Source organism: Mesoplodon bidens, assembly GCF_964165515.1.
Source record: "Mesoplodon bidens genome assembly, chromosome: 6".
Classification (NCBI taxonomy): domain Eukaryota; kingdom Metazoa; phylum Chordata; class Mammalia; order Artiodactyla; family Ziphiidae; genus Mesoplodon; species Mesoplodon bidens.
The window spans coordinates 59,968,643-59,991,048 of NC_138162.1; the positions used below are offsets into that span (position 1 = coordinate 59,968,643).

The 22,406-nt window shown below is 39.7% G+C and overlaps 1 protein-coding gene across 5 annotated transcripts in view; it reads right to left on the reverse strand.

The window, feature by feature from the left end:
* Positions 1-17,774, reverse strand: part of DENND4C (DENN domain containing 4C) — a 124,146-nt gene extending 106,372 nt beyond the window's left edge. For 2 of the 5 annotated variants that reach the window (XM_081237844.1, XM_081237843.1), the window contains exon 1: positions 17,367-17,774. The gene's annotated coding sequence lies outside the window, so the exon portion shown is untranslated. The remainder of the gene's footprint in view (positions 1-17,366) is intronic. The other 3 variants (XM_081237842.1, XM_081237841.1, XM_081237845.1) reach the window with 2 other exon arrangements.
* Between the last annotated feature and the right edge of the window lie 4,632 nt (positions 17,775-22,406).

The following is a 22,406-nucleotide window of genomic DNA, read 5'->3' on the forward strand; positions in this document are numbered from 1 at the left end:
CCACAGAACAATCACAAATAATTCTAAAATTCGTATGGAAACACAAAAGATCCCAAATAGCTAAAACAATCTTAAGAAAGAAGGACAAAGCTGGAGGTACCATGCTCCTTGATTGCAAACTATACTACAAAGCTACAGTGATCAAAACAGTATGGTACAGGCACAAAAACAGATACATAGATCAACAAAATACAATAAAGAGCCCCAAAATGAATCTATTCTTATGGGTAATTAATCTATGAAAAAGGAGGCAAGAATATACAATGGGGAAACCAGAGCCTCTTTAATAAATGGTGCTGGGAAAACCAGACAACTACATGGAAAAGAAACAAACTGAACTACTTTCTCACAGCATGCACAAAAATAAATTCAAAATGGATTAAAGACTTAAATATAAAACCTGAAATCATAAAACTTCTGGAAGAAAACACAGGCAGTACACTATTTGAAAATGGTCTTTTTGGATATGTCTCCTCAAGCAAGGGGAAAAAAAAATAAACAGTTGGAACCTCATCAAAATGAAGAGCTTTTGCACAGTAAAGGAAATTATCAAGAAAACAAAAAGACCACCTACTCAATGGGAAAAGATATTTGCAAATGATATATCCCATAAAGGGTTAATATCTAAAATATACAAAGAGCTCACACAACTCAACATCAATAAAACAAACAACCTAATTAAAAAATGGGCAGAGGACCTGAAGACGTTTTTTTAAACGAAGACATTCAGATGGCCAACAGGCAAATGAAGAAAGATGCTCAATACGCTCTTGGGCCTAGCCGCTCCGTGGCATGTGGGATCTTTCCGGACCGGGGCACAAACCCATGTCCCCTGCATTGGCAGGCGGACTCTCAACCACTGCGCCACCAGGGAAGCCCCACTCCAACTTCTGAGGCAAGGGAAGAGAAGCTAGAAAACAAGGCTAAGAAGGAACTGTCATAAATCAGACAAGATTCAGGATGATATGGCATCCAGAAAACCAAGTGAGGTTTTCCCAAAACTAGGGACTGATCAATCGTTTCAAGTGCTGACGAGAGGTAGAGAACTTTAAGACTGAGAACACTGACTAGAATGGGTTTAGTTGGTGAAGGTGGAGAAGAGCCAGCCTGGAGCGAGTTGGAGAGAAAATGCAAAGTAAGAAAATAGAGACAGTAAGTATGAGCGAGTCTTTGCAACAAATTTTTCTCTACATGAGAAAGAAAGGGGTGTGTGTGTGTGTGAGAGAGAGAGAGAGAGACAGAGACAGACAGACAGACAGAGAAAGACAGAGTTTGAGATGTTACAGCATGTTCTTATGCTTGCAAATATGATTCAGCAGGAAAGAAAGATGATGCAGGGCACAGAAAGGATAACACCAGAGGCAAAATCCTTAAATAGACAAGAGAACGCAGCACAGATGGAGGACTTGGCATATATATAGAGAGAAAGAGAGAGAGAAAAGAGTAAGGAAAGAAAAGAGATTAAGTAGTCTTCTTAGTAATGAAAGTGAAAGAGCAAAATGACTAGGTAATACTAAGGGCACAAGGGATATTCGTGGCCATAAATTTAAAGTCAGCACTGTTGTTTGTTTTCTCCAATCACACTCAGCTCCTCAGGTTCAAGGGAACACAGAGTTTGCAACGAATTGCGTTTTATCAGGGCTGAAGTTTTGCCCTAATTACAGTGAAGGAAGAAACAAGAGAGATGATAACCTGACCCCACAAAATAGTACAGAACATTAGCAGGCATTAACATTTTTATTCAATGAATCAATGTAATTGGGTAAGGAAAGAAGTTACTGTATGAGGCACATGATGGACAGTGAAAGAGTTGTGTGACTAATGGCCTGGTGGTCTAGATAGAATCCAAGAAGTGTCAAAATATGGTATCAAAGTATGTGAGCTGGCAGAAAAAGAGATGGAAGTCAGAATTAGATGCAAGAAAAAAAGACAACCCTCAGAATGGGAGAAAACATTTGCAAATGAAGCAACTGACAAAGGATTAATCTCCAAAATATATAAACAGCTCATGCAGCTCGATATTAAAAAAACAAACAACCCAATCCAAAAATGGGCAGAAGATCTAAACAGACATTTATCTAAAGAAGATATACAGATGGTCAAGAAGCACATGAAAAGCTGCTCAACATCACTAATCATTAGAGAAATGCAAATCAAAGCTACAGTGAGGTATCACCTCACACCAGTTAGAATGGGCTTCATCAGAAAATCTACAAACAACAAATGCTGGAGAGGGTGTGGATAAAAGGGATCCCTCTTGCATCGCTGGTGGGAATGTGAACTGATACAGCCACTATGGAGGACAGTATGGAGGTTCCTTAAAAAACTAAAAATAGTATTACCATATGATCCAGCAATCCCACTACTCGGCACATACTCAGAGAAAACCACAATTCAAAAAGACACATGCACCCCAATGTTCATTGCAGCACTATTTACAATGACCAGGTCATGGAAGCAACCTAAATGCCCATCAACAGATGAATGGATAAAGAAGATGTGGTACATATATACAAGGGAATATTACTCAGCCATAAAAAGGAACGAAATTGGGTCATTTGTTGAGACATGGATGGATCTAGAGACTGTCATACAGAGTGAAGTAAGTCAGAAAGAGAAAAACAAATAGCGTATATTAACGCATATATGTGGAACCTAGAAAAATGGTACAGATGAATCAGTTTTCAGAGCAGAGACACAGATATAGGGAACAAACATATGGACACCAAGGGGAGAAAGCGGCAGGGGGGTGGGGGTGGGGGTGTGATGAATTGGGCGATTGGGATTGACATGTATACACTGATGTGTATAAAACTGATAACTAATAAGAACCTGCTGTATAAAAATAAAAAACCTTAAGAAAACATAGTTGTCTCAAACAGTGATACCTATCCTGCTCCCATTAGCAGAACAAAGTTCATGATGGAGTCGTACTGAACTCTCTTTGGTAAATATAAGCGGTCAAGTGCCCTTTTCTTAGCTCAAATAAAGTGATTTTTCTTCAGTGATAAAAAAAAAAGATAGAAAAATAATACACACAAACCCAACCATACCAATAATTTCACTAAATTTAAATAGTCTACCAAGACAAATGAAAATATATGTCCATGGTACTTGAAAAGATGCTCAACATTGCTCACCTCAGGGAAATGCAAATCAAAACCACAATGAGATATCACCTTACACTGGTCAGAATGGTTATTATCAAAAAGATAACAAATAACAAATGTTGGCAAGGGTGTGGAGAAAAGGCAACCCTCACACACTGTTGGTGGGAATGTAAATTGGTGCCACTACTGTGGAAAACACTACGGAGGTTCCTCAAAAAACTAAAATACAACTACCATATGACCCAGCAATTCCAATGCTGGGCATATATTTGAAAAAACAAAACACAAATTCAAAAAGATACATGCACCCCAATGTTCACAGCAGCATTATTTATGATAGCCAAAATATGGAAGTGACCTAATTGCCCATCAACAGATGAACAGATAAAGGAGACATGTGGTGTGTGTGGTGGGGGCAGGGAGCACACACACAGTGGAATACTATGCAGCCATAAAAAAGAATGAAATTTTGCCATTTGCAGCAACATGGATAGACCTGGAGGAGGGCATTATGCTTAGTGAAACAAGTCAGACAGAGAAAGACAAATACTGTATGGCATTATATGTGGAATCTAAAAAATAAAATAAAATAGTGAATATAACAACAACAAAAAAACAGTCACAGAGGTAGAGAACAAACTAGTGGTTACTACTGGGGAGAGGGAAGGGGGTACGGGCAAGATAGGGGCTGGGGATCAAATGGTACAAGCTACTATGTATAAAATAAATAAGCTACAAGGATATACTGTGCGGCACAGGGAACACGGCCTGTATTTTATAACTATAAATGGAGTATAACTTAAAAATTGTGAATCACTGCACTGTACACCTGAAACTTATATTGTATATCATCTATACCTCAATTTTAAAAAATACAAATAAACCTGAAAAAAAAACTGTCCATATAAAAACTTGGATACAATATTCATAGCAACACTAGTCAAAATAGCCAAAATGCAGAAACAACCCCAAGTGTCCATCAACTCATGATGTGGAATTTCCATGCAATGGGGTATTATTCAGCCGTAACAAGGAATGAAGTACTACTGATACATGCTGTGACGTGGATGAATCTAGAAAGCATTATGCTAAGTGGAAGAAGCCAGACACAAAAGTCAAACATTGTACTATTCCATTTACAGTAAATATCCAGAATAGGCAAATCTACAGAGAAAGCAAGCAAACTAGTGGCTGTCAGTAGGGGGAAGGAGGGGGGAAGGGGAATGGGGAATGACTGATTAAAGGGAAAAAGACTTCCTTTCAGGTGATAAAAACATTCTGGAACTAGATAGTGATGACAGTTGCATAACATTGAGAATGTACTAAATGCCACTGAACGGTAGATTTTCAAGTTGTTAACATGGTGAATTTTATATTATGTGAGTTTTGCCACAATTTTTTTAAAAAGGAATGAAGTACTGATACATACAACATGAGTGAACCTCAAAAACATTATCCTAAATGAATGAAGCCAGTCACAAAAGATCACATACTATATGATTTCATTTAAATGAAATGTCCAGAATAGGCAAATCTATAGAAACAAAAAATAGATTAGTGGTTGCCTAGGGCTGGGGTGGGAGAGAGGGGGATTGGATAGTGACTATGAATGGACATAAGATTTCCCTCTGGCATGATGAAAATGCTCTAAATTAGATTATGCCAATGGCTGTAAAACTCTGTAAATATTCTAAGAACCACTGAATTGAACCCTTTAAATGGGTGAATTTTATGGTGTATAAATTATATCTCAATTAAGCTGATTTTCAAAAGCAAATTGTCAAGTGGTCTAACCACTCCTAAATAAAGACAGAAACTATTAGACTGGGTTATAAAAAAGAAAGACTCAATTCTAAGCCATCTACAGGAAACACGTTTTAAATATAAAGACACAAATGCACTAAAAGTAAAAGAATGACTTACTTTTGACAAAGGAGCAAAGACAATTCAATGGAGAAAAGATAGCCTCAACAAGTAGTAGTGGGAAAATTAGATGCCCATATGCAAAAAAGAGACTGAGACCTTACACTTTCTACAAAAAATAATTCAAAATGAATCATATACCTAAATATAAAATACAATACTGTAAAACTTCTAGAAGAAAACACAAAAGAAAAATCTATATGTGATCTTGGGTTTGGCAATGAATTTTTAGATACAACACCAAAAGCACAATCCACGGAAAAAAAACTGACAAGGTAGACTTTACTAAAAACTTCTGCTCTGTTAAAGACACTGTTAAGAGAATGAAAAGACAAGCCACAGAATGTGATAAAATATTTGCAAAAAACATATCTGATAAAGAGCTGGTATCCAAAATACACCAAAAACACACAGAACTAAACAGTAAGAAAACAGACAACCCAATTAAGAAATGGGCAAAAGATCTGAACATATACTTCACCAAAGAATATATACATATGGCTAACATGTATATGAAAAAATGCTCAACATCATTAGTCACTAGAGAAATGCAAACTGAAATAACGAGAAGGCAATACAGACTTACTAGAATGGCTAAAAAATTTCTTAAAATGACAATACCAAATGCTGATGAAGATGTGGAACAGAACCTTTCATTCATTGCTGATGGGAATGCAAAATGGAACAGCCACTCTGAAAGACAGTTTGACAGTTTCTTACAAAGCTAAACATAAGCTTACTGTATGATTCAGCAATCACACACCTAGGTATTTACCCAACTGATTTGAAAATTTATGTCCATACAAAACCTACATACAATGTTTACAGCAGCTTTATTCATAATCACCAAAAACTGGAAGCAAAGAAAATGTCCTTCAATAGGTGAACGGATAAAACAAAAACAAAACCTGATACATTCAGTGACAAATGAGCTATCAAGCCACAAAAAGACTTGGAGGAACCTTAAATGCATATTGCAAAGTGAAAGAAGGCAGTCTGAAAGGCTAATATGATTCCTTTTACACGACATTCTAGAAAAGGCAAAAAGTACTGAAACAGTAAAAAGAGATCAATGGTTTCCAGGGTTTTGGGGTTTGGCAGAGAGGGCTGAAGAACTGAAGTGTGGAAACTTCTACAGATATAAAACTATTCAATATGATACTGTAATGGTAGATACATGACATTACACACTTGTCAAAATTCACAACACAGAGAGAGAGCTTTAATGTATGCAAAATTATCAAAACCATTGAGGAGGTTATGGGATCCACTGAAGGAATGTGGAGTAGGTCAAGAGAACATAACTACTACAAATGTTTGAAAACAACCTCACTGAAGGGGTTGGGGTGGAGGGGTGGCTAGATGCTGGCCAAAGTAACTTTAGAAATGAGTAGAGTCTTTAAAACTAAAAGCAACAGGAACTGCAAATAGGCACTCTAGCTGATAAAACTGTTTCACACAGGGATGTGAGTTAACAGTTCTGATACTGCTATACATGTATACTGGAACTGAACGATTACAAAAATGGATGACAGATGGTGGGGGCCAGGTTTCTCATTGTCGGAGCAGGTATTTACAGATAAGCAAGGGAAGGAGTATCCATGCAGTAATGGATTAAAGTTGGAGCTCACTATGAATTCATATTTAGTTTAATATAAATACAGATGGTGACATATAGGAAGAGTTATAGATATAGGTATACAATGGGTTACTATACACAAGTATAATTCCTTGCAAGAAGACATAGAAGCAACGACATCCAGTAGCAATCAGCACATCAAGCATGTAGATCTTGCTTTCTAACACCATCCTCCAACAAGAGGAACGAAGGCTTCTTGAAGAAATGACTGATTATAGGACTGGGACAGGAAATACAGGTATCCTTTGCTTTTCAAAAGTTCACTATATGCCACTTCACTTTTACAAAAGACCTACATAAGCATCTATTTTTTCTAATCCAAAAGAAATCTGAAAAAAAATTATACTTTTATGGAAAGAGGTGAAAAGCAAAAATAACATTCAGCGTTTTATTTTTTATTTTTTTAACATCTTTATTGGAGTATAATTGCTTTACAATGGTGTGTTAGTTTCTGCTTTATAACAAAGTGAAGCAGCTATACATACACATATATCCCCATATATACAATGGAATATTAGTCAGCATTTGTTTTGCAGCAAGCAGTTATAAAGGCAGTGTGCACCCCAAGCAGAGAGAGGAGAATGGCACCACCAAGCTCCTTCCCCAGGAACTATACTCCGCATCTCTGCATCAAGCTGACATAGCTTTGAACTGTGTAAGCATCCGTGCTTCATCTTGATTTATTGGGTGCATCAGTTAACAAGATGTGCCGTAAAGTAACTGTTTCTTCACTTTACACCATTCTGGCTTAGGAAAGTTTTCATAGGAACACTCTAGTACTTTCATATAGCAGGGGAAACCTTTATACAAAATGAGCCTGCACAGACATAGAAAACAAACTTATGGTTTCCAAAGGGGAAAGGGGGGGTAGGGACAAATTAGGAGTTTGGGATTAACATATACACACTACTATATATAAAACTGATAACCAACAAGGACCTCCTGTATAGCACAGGGAGCTACACTTAATATTTTTAATAACCTATAAGGGAAAAGAATCTGAAATATATATATACACACACACACAGACACACACACACACACACAATCACTGAATCACTGCTGTACACCAGAAACTAACACAACATTGTAAATCAACTATACTTCAATTTTTTTTTTTTTTTTTTTTTTTGCGGTACACAGGCCTCTCACTGTTGTGGCCTCTCCCGTTGTGGAGCACAGGCTCCGGACGCGCAGGCTCAGCGGCCATGGCTCACGGGCCCAGCTGCTCCGTGGCATGTGGGATCTTCCCGGACCGGGGCACGAACCCGTATCCCCTGCATCGGCAGGCAGACTCTCAACCACTGCGCCACCAGGGAAGCCCAACTATACTTCAATTTTTTTAAATTGAGAAAAAAAATTAAAAAACAAAGTGAAAAAAACAATAAAAACAAAAAACCCCAAAATGAGCCTGGAGCATTTTTTCAGTGCCAGAATTAACAAACATGCAAACAAACAAGAACAACAACAAACCCACATTTATGGGTGTATGTCAAAGAAGCATAGGAACCAACTAAAAGAGCTCCCAATAGCCAAGGCTGGAACAATTTGAACAAATAAAGTAGTACTGGATTATAACCCAAAACATAAAATAAATATCTGTAAGTCCATGCTGATATAAATTAATGATATGAATAAATTAATAAATGAAGGAAAAGAGACAACTCTCCCATGCAAAGGAATTCTAAATAACTTAAGCAGATACTCTGTCCTCAAGGAGTGTGTAATCCCCTACTCCTTAAGTGAGGGATAAGCTTAGTGACTTCTTTCCAAAGAGTACAGAATGAAAAGGGGGAGGAGAGTAACTTTATGGTGAAGAACATGATAAACACTACCTCAGCCAGGTAATCATAACCAACATCAAAATCACAAGTCATGTTGACAGTATGTACCCCTGAGATGATGTAACGAAAATGGCACTTTATCTCTGCAATCTTCCTCACAATCTAACCTTAAAAAAAAAATCAGAAGAATTCCAATAAAGGGAAATCCTGCCAAATGCCTGACCAGTTCTCCTCAAAAGTGTCATGGTGATCAAGAACAAGGATAATCTAAGAAACTGTTACACCCAAAAGTAGTCTATGGAGACACAACAACTAAACGTAACGAAGTGGTATCTGGATGGGATCCTGGAACAGAAAAAGGACATTAGCTAAAAACTAAGGAAATCTGAATAAACTATAGATTTTAGTTAATAATAACATATCAATATTGGTTCATTAATTGTAACAAACATACCATACTAATATAAGATGTTAAGAACCTGTGTCTGGGGTATAGAGAACTCTGTACTATATTCTCAATTTTTCTGTAAATCTAAAATTGTTCTAAAAAGTAAAGTATTTTTGAAAAGGTACAAGGATGCAAAAATATATATTATGTACATTTTAATCATAAGAAAGCTAGAGTGGCCATATTAATAACAGGTAGACTTCAGAGCAGGGATAACAAGAAACATTTCATAAGAACAATAAAAGTTAAATCATCAAGACATAATCCTAAACATGTACACATCTAACGAGAGGGCATTATATATGCAAAAACTGACAAGTTAAAGGAGAAATAAACAGATCCATAATTAAAGAGAATTCAACACTCCTCATTCAGTAATTCATAAAACAGGTATGCAGAAAATCAGTAAGGATACATAAAATTTGAAGAACACTATCAACTAACTTGACAGAATTAGTATTTATAGAACACCCCATCCAACAACAGCAAAAATCCACAATCTCTTCAACTATACACAGAACATTCACCAAGATAAACCATATGCTGGCCCATAAAACAAGCCTGGATAAATTTACAGTAAGTCCCCTATACATACAAACTTTCAGGTTTTGAACTTTCAAAGACACGAACATGTGTTTACATGTCCAATCACGTAAATTATTTCAAGTGTCTGGTGTACATTGTCATGTGCCTGCATCCTCTACTAGTGGTTGTGCTTTTGTGTACTTTACTGTACAGTACTGTTGCTGTGCAACATGAGGAGCTTACTAATGAAGACCTGAGGGAATTGGAGGCCCAGAGAAAGGACGTAGAGAGACAAGAAGAAGAAAAAGTAACTGAAGAACTGAAGAGATTGATGACGCAGGAAATGGCAAGGGGATTTTCTTTATTTGAGGAGGTACTGTTAGTTTTTGAGGCACAGGACTCAAACATAGAATGGTACACGAAGGTTGTAGCAGCTGTTCAGAATGCAGTCCAGTGCTACCATGTCATTTATGACAGAAAAAAAGACCTACAACCCAGACATCACTGGAACGTTTTCTCAAGAGGGTAGATAGAACTGAATCCAGCAAGGAACCAGAACCTGTGCCATCAACGTCAGGCATGAATGAAATTGCAGCTTGCCCTCCGTCCCCTATTGCTGACGATCCTTCAGCTCTACCATCTCCCACCTCCTCTCCCTCCTCCAGTCAGTAACTCTTCTTGCCTCTTCACTTGATGCCAGCCCCTGTAAGCCAGCTATTGTACTGTACTACTGTACTTTTCAAGGTACTGTAAGATTAAAAATGTTTTCTTTATTTATTGTGTTTGTTTTTTATGTATTATTTGTGTGAAAAGTATTATAAGCCCATTATAGTACAGTACTATATAGCTGATTGTGTTAGTTGGGTGCCTAGGCTAACTTTGTTTGACTTACAAACAAACTGGACCTATGAACGTGCTCTCGGAACAGAACTCATTTGTATGTAGGGGACTTACTATAAAAGACTATAAAACAGGGCTTCCCTGGTGGCGCAGTGGTTGAGAGTCCACCTGCTGATGCAGCGGACACGGGTTTGTGCCCCGGTCCGGGAAGATCCCACATGCCGCGGAGCGGCTGGGCCCGTGAGCCATGGCTGCTGAGCCTGCATGTCCAGAGCCTATGCTCCGCAACGGGAGAGGCCACAACAGTGAGAGGCCCGCATACCGCAAAAAAAAAAAAAAAAAGACTATAAAACATGCAGAACATGGAATTAAATGTGGAATAACAGAAAGATATCTTATAAAATTTCCCCGATATTTCAAAACTAAACAACACTCTTCTAAATAATCCATTAATCAAAAAAGAAACTGTAAGAGAAATCAGAAAATATTTTGAACTAAATGAAAATAACAGAAATCAATTTGTGAGATGCAGCTAAAGCAATGTTTAGAAGGGAATTCTTCTAAATTTTATTATTTTATTACTTATATTAGAAAAGAGGAAAGCTTTTCAATCAGTAATCTCAGTGTCCACCTTGAGATGTTAGAAAAAGAAAAGCAAATTAAACCAAGAGTAAGTAGAGGAAAAAATTAAAAGAAGAGAAATCAGTAAAATTGAAAATGGACAAGCAATAGAAATCTATGCCTCTAAATCAAGAAAAAAACAGGAGGCAGAAATTACCAATGAGTAATGAAAGAAAGTACATCATTACAAATCCTTTAGACATTTAAAAAATAACAAGGAAATATTATAAACATTTTCATTCTATTTTCAACATAGATGAACTGGACATTTTTTTAAGACACAAATTTCCAAAACTGACATAAGAAGAAACAGAAAATCCAAACAGTCCTATATATATGAATTGCCAATTACCACCAAAAGTAGGAAGAGGCAAGGAAGGACTCTTTCCTGAGCCTTCAGTGGGGGCACCTTGATCTTAGACTTATAGTTTCCAGAACTGTGAGAGAATAAATTTGTTAATTAAACTACATGGTTTGTGGTTATTTGTTATGGTTACCCTAGAGAAACTACTACACATGTTAATATTTTGGACATAGTAGAATAAAAAATGTATTAAAGGTATGAAATTTAATGACAGTTTTTGTTACTTCTTAGTGTGGAGCTACTAGAACACTTAAAATTACACACGTGGCTTACATTATTTCTAGTGAAGAGCACTAATCTAGCTAGTGCAATAAGGCAAGAAAAAACTAAAGGAATACTGATTGGAAATGAAGAAGCAAAACTGGCTTTCTCTGTAGACATGATGATTATGTATTAAGAAAATCCTAAAGAATCCACATAAAAGCTACCAGAACTGAAAAGTGAATGCAGTAAGATAGAAAACAAGGTCAACTTTGTATTGCATTTTTATATACTATCAAGAAACAATTTTGAAAAAGAAAATTTTAAATACAGTATTATTGACAATAGTTAGCATCAAAAAACATTAAATACTTGGGGGATCAATTGAACAAAATATGAGCAATACCTATAAAATGAAAATTACAAAACACTGCAAAAAAACCCTAAAGATATTTAAATAAAGAAGAGATATGCCATGTTAAAGTATGAGAAGACTCACTATTATTGAGATGTCAATTCTCCCTATCACGCTTTTTGTAGAAACTGACACTCTTATTCTACAATTTATAAGAAAATGCTAAGGATACAAAATAACCAAAACAATTTTGATAAAAACACAATGGTAAAGGAAAAACACTACCTAATTGCAAGACTTGCTATAAAGAAACAGTAATGAAGACAGTACAGTATTGGTATAAAGACAGACATTTAGACCAACAGAACAGAGAGAGACCAAAAACCGACCGACGGTTAATCAATTAATTAATTAATTAAAAGGAATCAGATCTCACATAACCTCCAAACCAGTAAGGGGGACTAATATGAAGAAAGGAAGAGACAGAGGGAGGGAAGGAAGGGAGGGAAGAAAAATTAAACTCTACAGAATAAAATAACAAGGTGCTATGATAATACCTCATCTCGCTAACTAGACAGTGTGATCAGGAAAGACCTCTCAGAAAAGTACCAGGTAAATGGAAGAGTACATGTAAAGGCTCTAAAGGAAGGAATCTAAAAGTAGGCCAGTGTGACAGGTGCACAGTAGGCAAGGAGAAGATAAGACTACAGAGATAGGGCTTTTCAACCAGAAGAAAATGTCTGTATAGTTCTCTATTCTATCCACTTTTTTCCATCCCTACCACTGCTGTTCTCAATTCTCATCTAGATGCCTACAAGACCTTCTAGCTGATGAACCTGCAGCCTCACTCAAGCTGCTCTCCCAAATCCATCCTTCACAACTGAGCCAAAGATATTTAACAGCTTAAAATTATTAAATGGCTCCCTGTTCCCTACAATGTATAGTCGGGTTTTTTTGTTGTTGTTGTTTTGCGGTACGCGGGCCTCTCACTATTGTGTCCTCTCCCATTGCGGAGCACAGGCTCCGGACGCGCAGGCTCAGCGGCCACGGCTCACGGGCTCAGCCCCTCCGCGGCATGTGGGATCCTCCCGGACCGGGGCACGAACCCGTGTCCCCTGCATTGGCAGGCGAACTCTCAACCACTGCGCCACCAGGGAAGCCCTACTTGCATCTTAATAAAACCCACCACATGCTTTCATTACTTTGTGCCTTTTCACATCTTTGAGTTTTAAATCAAATGTCTCCTCTGTAAACCACCTCTAATACACACCAAACACACTTAGGTATTCCTCTCTGCTCCTATAGCATCATTTGCTCTATTCTAGATTTGTCATGATGTGGTAGTTACGATGCTTACCTACAAGACTATGATGCTTATCCTACTAGACTTTAATATACAGACTGTATGTTATTCATCTTTTTATCCCTGGCAGATAGCACAGTACCTATTTAACAAATAATTTTTTCCATAATTAGCAAAGAGAGACTCCTAACATTTATGCTTTTAGGATCTAAGCATCCCTAAAGTAAGCATACACAATGACAAACTAGATTCAAGGAATCCTTTAAAATATTTCAAAGATTTTAAAAATCCTATAAAATGACTCTTCCATAAGCCAAATAATTATAAATCTAGATTTTTAAATATTAAATTTGATTGAAATGAGGTCCTCTTAGAAATATTTATGCCCCACAATATTACCATAAGAATTAAAAATTTTAGGGACTTCCCTGGCAGTCCAGTGGTTAAGACTCTGCGCTTCCAATGCAGGGGCTGCGGGTTCAATCCCTGGTCAGGGAACTAAGATAGGTTGTGGCCAAAAAAATATTACTTATTATATTGAAAAATAAAATTAATAGAATTATTACAGAAACTTGTAGCAAGTAACAGAAAATTACAAATTTATATTTTAATCCCTATTCAATGAATTCAAGTCACAAATGCACATCTACAGTTTTCACCTTGCTTTCAGTTCTCAATCAAATACCATATTATAGGAGCCCTCATGATCCACTGCAAAGGAAGTAGTTCAAAGAATGTTTACATTTTCAAAAGTTTAATTTGGCTTGGACCATCATACTAGCAAAAAGATTTCATTATAGCATTATTTTAAGATTGAAAAAGTGGAATTACTAAAATATTAAAAGACAGAATAGAGAACAAACGTATGGACACCAAGGGGGGAAAGTGAGGGGGGGCGGGTGTGGAATGAATTGGGAGATTGGGATTGACATGTATACACTAATATGTATAAAATAGATAACTAATAAGAACCTGCTGTATAAAAATAAATAAAATTCAAAAATAATAAAAGAATAATGGTTAAACTGTGACAGTACAACTTTGGACTACCACAAAACGATAAAATATAGCAATATGTATTACAATATTATGTTTAAAAAGACAATTATATGAACATTAGCCACAGAATTATACACAAGTATAGACAGGATTAGTATAGTATTATACTAATATACTATAGAGGACTTCCCTGGTGTCGCAGTGGTTAAGAATCCACCTGCCAATGCAGGGGATACAGGTTAGAGCCCTGGTCCAGGAAGATCCCACAGGCCACCGAGCACTAAGCCCGTGCGCCACAACTACTGAGCCTGCACTCCAGAGCCCACGAATAGCAACTACTGAGCCCACGTGCCACAACTACTGAAGCCCCTGCGCCTAGAGCCCGTGCTCCACAACAAGAGAAGCCACCGCAAGGAAAAGCCTGCACACCACAACGAAGAGCAGCCCCCGCTTGCTGCAACTAGAGACAGCCCACGCGCAGCAACGAAGACCCAAAGCAGCCAAAAAAATAATAAAAATAATAAAGAAAACCTTACTTAAAAAATATATATATATATATAATAGAAGTATAACAGAATTAGACTACAGAAAATTGTAAATGTAAGCAGGGAGAATTCATTTCTTTCTTTTGAATTTCTCTTAATCATGTTATATTCTTTTCCACTAAAAAGTTAGTTTTCAAGTACCACATGAAGAGAATTGTATTACATTACTTATATGTAAGTATTATGTACTGACATAAATTTAAGCAAAAGTTTTAAGTTTAAAAACTACCTAATTTTTTCCCACAAAATACTAAGTTTTAAATTTCAAATAATAAAGTTATCTGATTTTGGAATTTCCTACAATCTGATGCTAAAGACCTACGCTTTTACACCAGCTATACTATGTAAACTCATTCCCCACGTTTTAACACTTTAAGAGGAATCGCCAATTCCAACAAGGCATCCCATCACTGCAAGTCTGTCAAACTGACAATCTTAAAGAGGAGGTACAACTTGTGGTACCAACACAGAGAAGATAAAATTTTAATTCATGTACTATGAAAGCTTATTTGCCCTTACTATCTAAGTTTCAGCAGATACATTATATTGGAAATACAAATTAAAACAAATTCCATTTGCAAATCAAAAAGACCAAATGAAACAACCTGCCTCTGACTCAGCAACTTTTTTATTTTACAACCTGTACTTAAGTTGCAAGGATAAGACTGAAACCTAACTTTCAAACTGAGAAGCAAAACCAGTGCAAAATCAATATTTGTCTTGGCAGGAAACTCCAATGAAAATATGAGATGTTTTGGTCTCAACTCGAGATATAGAAGAGCAAAGGTGCCTCCTTGGGTTATTATCATGCAAAATCCCTTGTCTATAGCTACAAATTAGCTTTTATTGCAGATACTTAACATGTTTCTTTATAGGCAGCGCCTCAGCCAAATAACCTTCCAAATCTGGCACCATGAATTGTTACAGCTTACACACCACTGCAGTTCCTTGTAATTTAAAACATTTGCGTTTTAAGAACAGTCTCCACACACCAACTCTACTGCCAATTTCTCCAGCTGAAAGCTCGACTACAAAATACTATATTTACTCTCAACAACAGAATGCGCTCATTTACAAAGTACACAAGAGTAAGTGACTCCATTACACAACTTCAAAATTTCTAACATCATACCTTTTCCATTATCCAAATTAACAAGCCTAAACAGTAGTACACTAAGTGAGGTACTATGACCAAATTCAACTGCCATATCATCAGTTCAGTAAAATCAGTAATACACAAGATAGACCCCTAATCCCAATCAACTATTTAGCAAAATGGCCACAGGAGATACCAATGAGGGGAAAGTGTGGATTGAGTTTGCCATTACTAGAAAAACGAGTCAAAGCAAGTCTGTATGAGAGGCAGATTAACCTCATGAATACAAATCTAAGTTCATTTCTGAGTTCCAGTCTCACACCAAGAAGGCAGTTTATCACATTTTTAACAGTAATACAAAGAACAGGGCAAAAAATAAAATAGAGAAGTCTTTTTTTTTCATGGTAACGTTAATAAAGAACAGGTATCCTTCAATGCTCAGAGATGAAGTTTTCCTTTTACAATCATTTTTCTCTTATCACGCGTACACAGAAAATCCTACAGTTCTCTGCATTTCAGATAGCTTAATACACACGATCACCTCAAATCAAATATTTATTGAAAACTTATCTCCTTAGCACAAACATTCTCTCCTTACTACATCCTTCGCCTTCTAAACTGAGACCGGAAGGGAAAACCTACTCCTACGGTAAATTAGAGTCTAGGGAGAACATCTTAACACGAGTTTGCACACAATTAAGCAGGTTCAGTAAATCAATTACCCAGACTACAATGCTTGACAATTTCTCTGAAGCAAAAACACACAGACGGCTTAGGGTTCATTACTGGAGATGACTCTTTCCCTCGCATTTACACAAGTAACTTCGGTAACTGCCCTAAATTTTCCCGTGTGAAACAAACAGTTAATAGGAAGGAGGGGGGCACTATTTAAAAACTGGGTCATTTCCTATTTATTCTGGTGAGGTACTATCTTCGAGAAGGAAAAGGTCTCTGAAGCAGAAAAAAAAAGGAGGGGGGAATAGATGACAGCATCCTCAATGCAGAAAAGTTACAGCTCTTTACTAGAGTCGGCAGTAGGGGCTCATTAGTTGGTTTTTTGGTTTAGTCACTCGGAGTTGAATGAAACCTGCCTTCCTAAAAGTCATCGCCAACAAAGAAGCCCTGAGGATCCGCCACGGCAAGGCGGAGGAGGAAATGTCCTCAATTCACCTGCGACACCTGCCCAGGTCCCCAGTTCTCTCCCCGCCCTGGCCCCCAACCCCCTCGGGTACCCCGGTCCCCGCTCCTTGCCCCCCACCCAGGCGGCAGTCTCCTCGGCGGTCGCAAAGGCCCAGACCCCTCGCGCTTCCTTCCACCGCAGTGGCTCTCCGCAGCCCGGGCGGCGGCACGGGGAGGCCCTTCCCGGAGCGGCCTCTCCCCCATCACACCCCGCAGGCTCCGGGGACTCCCCGCCCCCGGAAACCGCAGAGAAACTAGGCCGAGAATGCCAGCCCAGGCCACTCTACGCCTCCTCGGCGACCCCTGCACGCCGGCCCTCGGAACTCAACCCTCCGAGCTGCTACCTGCCCAGCGCTCACCCGGCCCGGGAGCGCGGGGCTAGCTGACGGACGGCGCAGGGTTCCTCCGCGAAAGGCCCTCCGCCGCAGACTCACCTGCTGCCCGCTCCTCCTTCAGCGCCACCCGGGCACAGCCCCTTCCTAGGGCATGAAAGCGCCGGCTTCGGGCCTGGGCGCCCTCGGCAGGGCAGGGCGGGGGACTTGCTCTGGCGGCCGTCGCCGCCACTGCCGCCACCACCGCCTGCTCTGCGCCTGCGCCGCCTCCCGGGCTGGGTCTCGAGGGGCGCCGCTTGCAACGAGGGGTAACAGCAGGGAGCGCGAGCTCGCGCCGGCGCCTCGGCTCACCCGAGGCCGGTAGTGCGGGCGGCGGGTTGCCTAGGAGCTGCGTGCTGCACTGCTGCCCCGACAGCTGACGGCCATGTTTCTGTTCCCTTTTTCTTTTTACCTCCCTCTCCTTCCGCCCCTTTCCACAGAACAGCACTTTCCTTCCCCCCTCCCGCTCCCTTTCCTACTGCGGGGGCGGTGGAAAAAGGCGTGGGGGAGGGGTGGGGAAGGGAGGCCGCGGGGGCGGGGCAGCGCTCGAGCCCTGCCCCCGGGGAGGGCCGAGGCCGCAAGGCCACTGCTCCCCTCCCCCGCGCACCCCGCCGCGACACCCTCAGGGCGCGGGGGTGCCAGTGCCGACAGCCCGTGAGCCCCGCCTCCGCGTCCGCGCGGCGGGTTCCGAGCAGAAACAGAGCCAGGGAGAAAGGGCTCAAGGCACTGCTTTGCACCCCTTCCTGCGGCGCTCAGACTCGCCTGTGGTGCGGCTTTATTGCCTTGGCCTCAAGCAGGTGGCGGCTGATCTTTTCCGGTTTTTCAAAGGTGAGGAAAGGGACTCCGAGTCCCTCAAAGTCACTGAGGACAGTGCTGAGAGAGATGCAGGTCTCTGGATGAGAAGTTTCCTTCCAAGGATGGGAGTTGGAATTCCCACGTATGACAGGGGGCCTCCCAGGCAGTAGAGAGACCCGCCGACTGGGGCTTCCCTAAGTCCTTCCTGGCTGCAGCGGCCCTTGAGAGTCCTTGACCGCACTCCGTGTCGCTACTTCGGCAGAGATTTGGGGATGGGAGCTCGGAACTTGGAAATCTCTCGTTTAAATAATCAGGCCTCCTAAGTAAATGTAGCCTCCTTATCTACACGGCTGCATGCATGGTCCGTTCCCTTAATGAAAACTTTATGAGATATTGTTAACTGCGTTTTGAAATAATTATATATATGTAATTATATATACATGGAAAAATAACAACTAGTTATTCAGGAAGAAGCAAATGGTTTGAAACAAATTAGGAGAACTTTTTTACCTCCTGGCAAAAAAAAAAAACAAAACTGGCCAGTGACTTCACAGATTCCATGGCAGGTCAGAATTAGAATTGGCAAGATTTGTGCATTTCTAATGAGTATTCGCATACATAATGATCATTTTCCTGAGAATTACTCTCTTCTTATTAAATCTGTATGAGAATAAAGCTCGGTCATGGGCTTCCCTGGTGGCGCAGTGGTTGAGAGTCCGCCTGCCGATGCAGGGGACACGGGTTTATGCCCCGGTCCGGGAAGATCCCACATGCCGCAGAGCGGCTAGGCCCGTGAGCCATGGCCGTTGAGCCTGCACGTCCAGAGCCTGTGCTCCGCAACAGGAGAGGCCGCAGCAGTGAGAGGCCCGCGTACCGCAAAAAAAAAAAAAAAAACCTCGGTCATGAGGGTCCTGTTGTCAATCTACTTCCAAAGTTTATTGCATATATGGATAGTTTAAATTTTGTAGCCAATAGCAGAAACTATTTCCCTGACCACGTTAGCAGTAAGAATTGATTCAGTAGAAATACACAGCAATAAAAAATGTCTTATTTAATAATAGTTTGGAGTCATTCTGAGCCTAGTGGAAACCAGACCATCTGGACCGAAGTTTATAAAGGAACTAATACTTCAGAATTCAGCTTGTTGACTTCTTGTCCTTCCTTTCTCAAGGGCAAATTAATTAATAGTTTAAAATCATTTACAAGATTTTGTAATGGGTACATTTTATTAACACTCATAGATTGAGGGTTTTTTCCCTCTTTTCACAATTTTTTGCACCTACAGAAATGAAAAATGGAAGAAACCAGCATATCTCTTCCATTGGATTGAGAAATTTTCTCAATTTGCAATGTAGGATTTAAGGATGTCTTTAATTTTTTTCACTATTTTAATTGTCCTATAGATTTACCATACATTTCCATTGCCATATTCTACCCAAAATTTCATAGAATGAACTTGTATGTTTGGGGTCTAATTTTTTGTCTAAGGTAGCTATTAAGTCTGAAAGTCCTTGAGTCAGCAGCAGCCTTTTCAACTGCACTCTTATGGACCCAGGGCTAAAATAAGTTCAACTCAATTTTTTTTTTTTTTTTTTTTTTGCTGTACGCGGGCCTCTCACTGCTGTGGCCTCCCCCGTTGCGGAGCACAGGCTCCGGACACACAGGCTCCGCGGCCATGGCTCGCGGGCCCAGCCGCTCCGCGGCATGCGGGATCTTCCAGGACCGGGGCACGAACCCGTGTCCCCTGCATCGGCAGGCGGACTCTCAACCACTGCGCCACCAGGGAAGCCCTCAACTCAATTTTTTTTTTTTTTTTTTTTTTTTTTTTTGCAGTACGCGGGCCTCTCACTGTTGTGGCCTCTCCCGTTGCGGAGCACAGGCTCTGGACGCGCAGGCTCAGCGGCCGTGGCTCACAGGCCCAGCCGCTCCACGGCATGTGGGATCTTCCCGGGCCGGGGCACGAACCCGTATCCCCTGCATTGGCAGGCAGACTCTCAACCACTGCGCCACCAGGGAAGCCCAACTCAATTTTTAACACATAAATATTTACTGTCTAAAAAGTGGGAAGAGAGCTGGAGAGCCCAACATAGTATAACATATAGCATAATTGTTTTCGTGATGGTATCACAGTTTCTATTGAGTCTGTATAGATACAAGAATGCATAGAAGAATCAGCCCATTGAAGAGGGGCATACCGACGTCAGATTAGGCATGGTCAATTTCTGCAGACTTCTGCAGATCAGCAGTGCAAAGGAGTTGAGTGGAAATGTTGAAATTTTTCTTAAAATAAGCAAGATGTTTTAGGCAGACATCTTCAGTGCTGCAGCAGCCACGTTATTTTCATCTTCCTAGTTGTTGTCTTCAAAAACTTCTAAACATTGCTTTTCATAGAAATATTCAAAGACCTTTATACTACTATGCTTTTTTTGTTATGCTCACTAGTTTTATTTTTTAGATTCCACATATAAGTGATAACATATAGCATTTGTTATCACTATCTATTGTCAGATTTCTCTATCTGACTTAATTCACTAAGCATAATACCCTCCAAGTCCATCCACGTTCCTGCAAATGGCAAAATTTCATTCTTTTTTATGGCTGAGTAGTATTCCACTGTGTGTGTGTGTGTGTGTGTGTGTGTGCGTATCACGTCTTTATCCATTCATCTGTTAATGGCCACTTAGGTTGCTTCCATATCCTGGCAATTGTACATAGTGCTGCTTTGAACATTGGGGTGCATATATCTTGAATTAGTGTTTTTGTTTTCTTCAGATATATAACCAGTAGTGGGATTGCTGGATCATATGGTAATCCTACTTTTAGTTTGTTGAGGAACCTCCATACTCTTTTCCACAGTGGCTGCACCAATTTACATTCTCATGAACAGCCCTGTGATAGCTTATGTGTATTCACATGTCACGTTCTCTTCCAAATCCCCAGTACCTAGTAGAGTATCAAGTACATGATAGGCTCTCAAAAAGTACTTGACGAATGACTGAAATAAATGAGACTATGGTTCCCTCACTTTCTTCTACTCTGTCCTTAGGCAGGTTACTTAATTTTACTCATCTTTAAAGTGTGTGGAATGATATTCATAAATAAGTTCATTTATTAATTTATAATAAGCTATAATTATCAAAGAGACCAGTTCAGTAATCAATACTTAGCATATGTGATAGATGGCCTCTCATGCATTATAGCTTACCCTGGTAATGATCCCTGCCTCCTGGTTTATGCCCTTGCATAACCCCTTCCACTGACTGTGGGATGGTCTTATTGACTGGCTTTAACACGCAGAATACATCAGAAGCAATGAGATGTCTCTGACAAGATGAGGTTATAAAAAAGACTGGGGCTTCAGTCTTGGATTCTCTCTCTCATCTTCTTGGGTTGCTTACTCTGGGGGAAGCCAGCTAGCATGTCATCAGGCAGCCTTGTAAGTGATTTCAGAAGTGGATCCTCCCCAAGATGAGCTTTGAAATGACTGCAGCCACAGCCAACACTTTGATTGCAGCCTCTTGACAGACCCTGAACCAAAATCCAGCTAAACTGCTCCTGGATTCTTTACTCACAGAAACTATGAGATAATAAATGTTTCTTGTTTCCAACTGCAAAATACTGGTGTAATTTGTTGCACAGTAATAGATAAATAAAACAGCACAGTAATACCTAGAAGATAGCAAGTGCTCATTAATGGGAGCCCTTCCTGGGAATTCTCTGGTGGTCCAGTGGTTAGGAACCCATGCTTTCACTGCTGAGGACCTGGGTTCAATCCCTATTCGGGGAACTAAGATCCCACAAGCCATGTGGCATGGCCAAAAAAAAAAAAAAGGTAGGTCCTCCTTTATTGATTATATCTGGGTTCAGCATGTGATACTTAGCATCCTATAATGCCAAGTTAAATGACAGTGTTTACAGTTGCAGTCAGAGAAAGTATCCAGGAAAAGTGGAGAGACTAACTTGCCTGGTATGTTATTTGTAAACTATCTTTGCTTCAAGAGAATCATTAAAATGTATTTCATATGATGTCTAGGACTTGCTTCAGAATAATACAGTGGGAGCAGGAAGGTGAGTAGGGGTTTAGGTAAAATAAAATTGGACATATGTTGAAGCGGAATGTTTGGTACTTGAGGGTTCCTTATGTTGTTCTCTACTTTTTATGTCTTTTTGAAATTTTCCATATTAAAAAAGTTGTTTTAAGTATTCCATGAAATTGTAAGTTTAGAGTTAAGGGGAATCTTTAGAGATTATCTAGTCTAATTAATTCATTTAATAGATGGGGAAATTTAAGGCCCAGCAAAGTTTATT